The sequence below is a fragment of the Elephas maximus genome, chromosome 9, assembly GCF_024166365.1.
Source record: "Elephas maximus indicus isolate mEleMax1 chromosome 9, mEleMax1 primary haplotype, whole genome shotgun sequence".
Lineage (NCBI taxonomy): Eukaryota > Metazoa > Chordata > Mammalia > Proboscidea > Elephantidae > Elephas > Elephas maximus.
The window spans coordinates 53422295-53430810 of NC_064827.1; positions in this window are offsets into that span (position 1 = coordinate 53422295).

Here is an 8516-nt window from a genome sequence, read left to right on the forward strand (position 1 = left end):
AACACCCATAACAGTACGGAAGGCGATGAATTCTCATCAAAACAATGAGAAACAATACTCACAATTCTTTTACTAGCTCCTTTTTAGGAAATTCCACTAAACACATGACCTACAGAGTTGAATAAGGAATCACAACCCTTAGAAAACTGATGACTTAATGCTTAAAACAAACCTACCACCCAAAAAGAAGGTAGGGATACCCACTCTTCTTCCACCACATGAATTTTGATTCAAAGAGTCAGGACAGTCTTTTCTCTATGTATGTACCCAAAATTACAATCACGGAAGTACATATTAAAACATAAATTCTTGAGATAAATCCAAGGGTTTTTAAATAAAAATATCTGGGTGTGATACCTAGACATAAGTATTTTCAATAAGCAACCTGGGTTATTCTTTGACAGATTTAAATTTGAAAACCACTACTCTGGATCATGAGACTTGTATACGGATAGTATAAACTTTGACCATAATAATATGATAGGTGTAATATTTTTGTTGGATTTTTCCCATCTCCCACCATCACTTAGCCCCTTACCTTCTGTTTATGTACAGATTTCTTGAAGACTTTCTCTATTAATGATGATATAGATATTCCAATAGAAATCTTACTTTCTAATGGTTCTACATAAAGCCCCATCAATCTGGTTTCTAATCCTGGCATTCTAGTCTCCACAAACAATTAACATCAGCTTAGGTTACAGAGAATAAATAAAAATTAAAAGAGCATCAAAAAACATACATCTTGACAGAAGGCAAAATAGACATAAATTTTTGAGAAATCCGACATCAAGCCAAGGAGTAACAATTTCTTAGTATGAAAGCTAGGAAGTAAGTGAGGTGGTAGTCTCTTTCAGGCTGACCAAATAAGGAGGCTTAAAACTATGATCTCTTAGGGTAAAGACACATGAGAAAAGCTAATGCCTTAAGATCTTCATTTTTAGGTCACATTTGTACACTTTCTACTACATTTTTTTTTTTTTCATGGAAAGCATACATCAGAATACCCATCAAACATGAATTCTTGGTATAACTAAATACTAGCTAAACTGAAGATCATGTTTGCATAGCCCACCTATAATTCATCCAAGCAGTCCCAGTTAAAGCATCTCAAGCCAGTTCCTAAAAAATAATGGCACCTGTAAGGCATTCTGGATAAAAATGTTCACTGAGACAACTTTCAGGGATGAATCACCCTACAAAGAAGGCTTGTCATAAACTATCTCTGAGGGAAGTCAGTCAGTCAATGACATGGAGTAGTCTGAATGCCATCGTTCAGGTTACCTAGGAAGAATACTCATTTTTTTGTGGACAAAAAATGCAGTCAGGATTATTCATTGATTATTCATCTACTCTAGAGAATAGATTCTCACCCTGATTGGGCCTACAATGGAGCACCATGAGAGATGGAGGAAAAATAAATTAATAAATATAAACCCTTCTAAGGGGAGAAAAAAAACATATTTGGCCATATCATTGAAAAAGTAAATCAGTTTAATTTTGCTTATTATTATGGGGATAGTTCCAACAAGTGTCTCCAATACAGTGTCTTGGGCCAATCCAACTTATCATTTGAGAATCAGAACTGGAAATTTTAAAACTGGTTCACATCCATGGGAAAAAGATTTGTATTCATGAAAGACATGTAACTTAGATGAATTATATGTTTCCCCAGACTGGTTCAAGCATTGTCTGAATATAAAACAAGCTCAAAATTGGTACCTCTTAAATGTGAGTTGGGTTCACTTTACTATGGAAAGACATCATAAATCTATGTGTCTGTGAGATTAGTAACTGGGAGTGCATAATAAGTACCTGAATGAATAAAAAATATAATCTGTGGGGAGTAGGTAGAAAAGGCAGAAATACTTGTGAGGAATTAGGACAATGAATGTGTTTAAAACAGCACAACCTTTTCACACCCCTTCAACTACAGCTGTAATCCATAATGTAGCAGAAAAAAAAAAAGAGGGTTGTGTTATGATTTCAAGGCAAAATTTATCACTATAAATCTCTGAATGTTCTTAAAGATATTTTGATGGATTTTTGAGCCCCTGGGTCTGAGTGAAATGCAATACTGTGGATATAAATTTAAGATATATGTGTATAAGTATTTGCTTAAAGATTAACCTAGGTGGAGAAAGAAAAAATTAAAAAATAAACAAAAACTTTCATGGAGGAGGTACAATTGACATTTCCCTTGAAGAATCAGTAAGATTTCAACTTGTAGACTTTACAAACTTCAGAAAAATGGAAACAATGCAAGCAAAGGCATGGATAAGGATAAAATGTAGCACAGAAGCAGTTCTGAACGGGGAGGTTTGTGAAGTAAGGCTGAAAATGTGGAGTGAGGTTCTACTGTAAAATGACAATTCAGTGAAGTAAAATCATCTGTTTGTAGTCATTGATAGTGTGCAATTAGCCTTCACAGGTCACAGCTCATAGGTACTGGCTGCTCTTGGAAATTAGCCAACAAGGCACTATAAGCTCAGGAAAACCTACCAGCTTAGCTGAAGTGGTTAAATGCAAGAACGCTGTAAGACAGATGCAGAGGTAGGAGTTGAATTGGTAAAGTGAGACATTTTTACCTCAGTCACAGCAGGAAAATAACAGAACCAGGGTGGGAGTAGGCTAAAAATTAATATGGTACAATTGGGTATGTGAACTAAGAGAAGTGTCTTGGGCAATAACCTGGCCAAAAAAGGTTGATTTACACCATGGCATGTCCTTCTTTTTTCGTCCCATCTGATTCATCTTAATGTATCTCCATTTGGGAATTCTTATTTGTCAAGGTTCTTTAGCATAACCGTGTTTTTCTATTGGTATGAAATTTTAGCAACCGCACTGGGCTGGGTTCAGTATACATTTGTTGTCAGATTCATAAGCATTCTGGAATTCAAGTTGTTATGAACTACTAATGGTTATAATCTACCATGTGTCTGTCAGTTTGTCATACTGTGGTGGCTTGGGTTTTGCCATGATACTGGAAGATTTGCCACTGGTATTTGAAATACCAGTAGGGTCAAGTTGGTGCACAGCTTTCAGCGGAGCTTCCAGATCAGTACAGACTAAGAAGAAAGACCTGGCAATCTACTTCTGAAAAAATTAGCCAGTGAAAACCTTATGAATAGTAGTGGAACACTGATAAAGTGCAGGAAGATGAGCCCCTCAGGTTGGAAGGCACTCAAAATACAACAGAGGAAGAGCTACCTCCTCAAAGCAGAGCAGACCTTAATGATGTGGATGGAGTCAAGCTTTCAGCACCTTCATTTGCTGATGTGGCATGACTCAAAAAGGGAAGAAACACGTACAAATATCCATTAATAATAGGAACGTGGAATGTACAAAGTATGAATCTAGGAAAATTGGAAATCATAAAAAATGAATGGAATGCATAAATACTGAAATCCTAGGCATTAATAAGCTGAACAGGACTGGTACTGGCCATTCTGAATCAGACAATCATAGGGTCTAGGATGCTGGAAACGACAAATTGAAGAGGAATGTTGTCCCATTCATCTTCAAAAAGAACATTTCAAGATCTATTCTGAAGTATAGCACTGTGAGGGATAGGATAATACCCATACACCTATAAATAAGACCAATTAATAGGGTTATTATTCAAATTTACACACCAACCACCAAGACCAAAGATAAAGAAATTGAAGATTTTTACCAACTTCTGCAGTCTGGAAGTGATCAAACATGCAATTAAGATGCACTAGTAATTACTGATGATTGGAATGCGAAAGTTGGAAACAAAGAAGAAAGATTGATAGTTGGAAAATATGGCCTTGGTGATAGAAATGACGCTGAAGGTCATATGATAGAATTTTGTAAGACGAATGATTTCTTCATTACAAATACCTTTTTTAAACAATGTAAATGGTGACCATACACACGAACCTCACCAGATGGAATACACAGGAATCAAATTGACAACATCCGTGAAAGGAGACACCGGAAAAGCTTGATATCCTTAGAAGGAACAAGGCCAGGGAGCAACTGTGGAACAGATCATCAAATGCTCATATGCAAGTTTAAGCTGAAGTTGAAGAAAAATTATAACGTGTCCACAAGAGCCAATGTATGACCTTGAGTATATCCTACCTGATAAAGTCCATCTCAAGAACAGATTTCACGCACTGAACACTTATGACTAAAGACCAGACAAGTTGTGGAATGACATCAAGGACACCATATATGAAAAAAGCAAGAAGTCATTAAAAAGACAGGAAAGGAAGAAAATACCAAAATGGTTGTCAGAAAGACCATGAAAGTTGCTCTTGAATATAAAGTAGCTAAAGAGAAAGGAAGAAATGATGAAGTAAAAGAGTTAAATAGAAGATTTCAAAGGGGAGCTTGAGAAGACAAAGTAAAGTATTATCAGGACATGGAGTTAGAGAACCAAAAAGGAAGAAGATGCTTGGTATTTCTCACGCGGAAAGAACTGGAGAAAAATTTCAAGCCTCAAATTGCAATATTAAAGGATTCTATCAGGAAAACATTAAATGACTCAGAAAGCATCCAAAGAAGATGAAAAGCATACACAGAGTCATTGTACCAAAAAGAATTGGTCAATGTTCAACCATTTGAGGGGGTACCATGTTATCAAGAATCAATGGTACCGAAGAAAAAGGTCCGAACTGCACTGAAGACACTGGAGAAAAGCAACGATCGAGAAATTGACGAAATATCAATTGAGATGTTTCAACAAATGGATGCAGTGCTGGAAATGCTCACTGCTCTATGCCAAGACATTTGGAAGACAGCTACCTGACCATCCAACTGGAAGATATCCATATTTGCACTCATGCCAAAGAAAGGCAATCCAACAAAATGTGGAAATTATCATACAACAAGTAAAATTTTGCTGAAGATCATTGAAAAGCAGCTGTAGCACTACGTTGACAGGGAACTGCCAAAAATTCAAGCCAGATTCAAAAGAGGGTGTGCAACCAGGGATATCACTGCTGATGTCAGATGGATCCTGGCTGAGAGCAGAGAATACCAGAAAGATGTTTACCTGTGTTTTATTGATTATGCAAAGGCGTTCAACTATGTGGATCATAACAATTTATGGACAACATTGTGAAGAATGGGAATTCCAGAACACTTAACTGTGCTCATGAGGAACCTGTACTTAGACCAAAAGGCAATCATTCAAACAGAACAAGAGGATACTGAGTGGCTAAAAGTCAAGAAAATGTTCGTCAAGGTTGTATTCTTTCACCATATTTATTCAATCTGTATGCTGAGCAAATAAACTGAGAAGCTAGACTAAATGAAGAAGAACAGGGCACCAGGAGTGGAAGAAGACTCACTAACAACTTGTGATATGCAGATGACACAACCTTGCTTGATGAAAGCAAAGAGGACTTGAAGCACTTACTGATGAAAATCAAAGACCACAGCCTTCAGTATGGATTACACCTCAACACAGAGAAAACAAAAATCCTCACAACTGGACCAATTAGCAACATCATCATAAACAGCAAAAAGATTGAAAAGAATTTCAATATAGTAAAGGATTTCATTTTACTTGGATCCACAATCAGCACCCATGGAAGCAGCAGTCAAGAAATCAAAGGATGCACTGCATTGGGCAAATCTGCTGCAAAAGATCTCTTTAAAGTGTTAAAAAGCAAAAATATCACTTTAAAGACTAAGGTGTGCCTGAACACAAGCCATGGTGTTCTCAACGCCCTCATATGCATACGAAAGCTGAGCAATGAATAAGGAAGATCTCAGAATTGATGCCTTTGAATTATGGTGTTGTTGAAGAATACGGAATATACCATGGACTGCCAGAAGAATGAACAAATCTGTCTTGGAAGATGTATAGCCAGAATTCTCATTAGAAGCAAAAATGGCAAGACTTCATCTCACATACTTTGGCCATGTTATCAGAGGTCACCAGTCCTTGGAGAAGGACACAATGCTTGGTAAGGTAGAGGGTCAGTGAAAAAAAAGAAGACTTTCTAAAAGATGGATTGAGACAGTGGCTGCAACAATGGGCTCAAGCAAGACAATGATTGTGAGGATGGTGCAGGACTGAGCAGTGTTTCGTTCTGTTGTACATAGGGTCACTATGAGTTGGAAACGACTCAATGGCACCTTAGAAAAACAATAATTATAATACAATAATTACTTTACTATTGAAATAGTTTGATTTCAGAAAACAAGTGCTTGTTTTTATCTACTTGATAAAAATTTAATGTAATTCAATCATTGAATATAACCCCAATAAATCTAATAAATATGAGCCTGAAGACAGCACTCTGGTTAAGATTCTTAAGTTTCTTCTACCTCAAAAAATGTTTTTGACCCCCTCAGGTATCCCAAGTATTACAATTTTATTTATTTCTCTCTATCATGGGGAAATATCTACAAAAATTTGTATACATATCACGTCTATACTTTATTACTTCCAACTTTCTTTTCAGCCTATACGATCAGGCTTCTATCTCCCACTACTATACCGAAATTTCTCTCATTGGTAGGTTGGTAACTGAATGAACACAAAGTTCAATCTTTTTTTTTTTTTTCTTTTTTTTTGTGGAGGTGGGAGGCTTGCCTCTTAAACAAACTTAGGCACTGTTGGCCACTCTCTCATTCTTGAAATAATATTTCATAATAATGCATGCTTCAGAATTCTTCTTACGTTTCTGATTGTTGCATCACATTCATTGCTTTTATTTCCTTTGTTTTCAAATGCCAGTGCTCCTTTATTTTCTCCTCCCATCTAAGAACTCTCCCCAGATGATTTTCTTCCACTCGGTAGCTTCTATAATCATCTGTGCACTTTTGACATCCCTGGATGGATCTCTCCTCCCAGATTTACAAATGTGTATGTGTGTATATATATTTTCTACCTGCTGTATACTGTAATTATATACTTGAATGCCACATGGCCACTCATATCTAAAATGTATAATACTATACATATCATCTTCATCAACTCAAAAAGAACTCTTCCTTCTATATTCTTTATCTCAGTGAATTATAGCCTCTATTGCTGTACCCTTTCGTCATACTTATTCAATCTGTATGCTGAGCAAATAATCTGAGAAGCTGGAAAATATGAAGAAGAATGCAACATCAGGATTGGAGGAAGACTCATTAAAAATCTGCAGTATGCAGATGACAACCCTCCTTGCTGAAAGTGAAGAGAACTTAAAGCACTTACTGATGAAGATCAAAGACCATGGCCTTCAGTATGGATTACACCTCAACATAAAGAAAACAAAAATCCTCACAACTGGACCAATAAGCAACATCATGATAAATGGAGAAAATGTTGAAGTTGTCAAGGATTTCATTTTACTTGGATCTGCAATCAATGCCCATGGAAGCAGCAGTCAAGAAATCAAACGACGGATTGCATTGAGCAAATCTGCTGCAAAAGACCTCTTGAAAGTATTGAAAAGCAAAGATGTCACTTTGAAGACTAAGATGAGCCTGACCCAAGCCATAATATCTTCAATCACCTCATGCACATATGATAGCTGGACAAAGAATAAGAAGACCAAAGAAGAATTGATGCTTTGAGTTATGGTGTTGGCAAAGAATATTGAATATAGCATGGACTTCTAGAAGAACAAACAAGTCTGTCTTAGAAGAAGTACAGCCAGAATGCGCCTTAAAAGAGAAGATGGTGAGAATTCAATACGTACATTGGACACGTTATCAGAAGGGACCAGTCCCTTGAGAAGGACATCATGCTTGGTAAGGTACAGGATCAGCAAAAAAGAGGAAGACTCTCAATGAGATTGATTGACAGTGGCTGCAACAGTGGACTCAAACATAGCAATGATTGTGAGGATGGTGCAGGACCAGAAAAGTCCTTAAGGTGTGCAGTGACTGTGTTCTGCTCAGAATAAATCAAAACCAGTATCAATTAAAGGACTGTGATGAAATTTCAGAATACAATAGACTTAAGGGATAGAGACCCTAGAAAATATGTTAAAAAAAAAAAAACACACATACACACACAGGACAACACAAATTGGAAAACTTCAAATTGCAAAGTGGAAGATTTTTAATTGCATTTGTTTGCTTCAAGTAAATCTAACGAATTTTCAAACCTAATCTGTAAGACAGTAAAGATTAATTGCAAGATCTAAGAATAAGTAGGCTGAAGTAAATGGATGTGAACAGGAACAAACACCATCAAAAGTCCTCTTTAAGAAATCTCATCTGAAAGTTAACCTTGCTCTTTAATTTTATTTCCTTTGGATTTAACAAACCATCATTACTGCAAGCTGTTTCCCAGAAAATAAAAGCAGTCACTCAAAACTCAAAATCCATTAAAGAAGATTAAAATTGTACAGAATCTACCACATATCAAAAACCTTCTGCTTTCACCATGAGTCCTACCCTGATTTCTTGTTTTTTTGTGTTTTTTTTTTTGTCTCCAAGTCTTCATCAGTGAAGTTCTGACATAGACAGCCCAATATAAATTATTGCATCAGGAATTTAGCATACATGGGGATTAGGAAACTGCTGAGCAATTA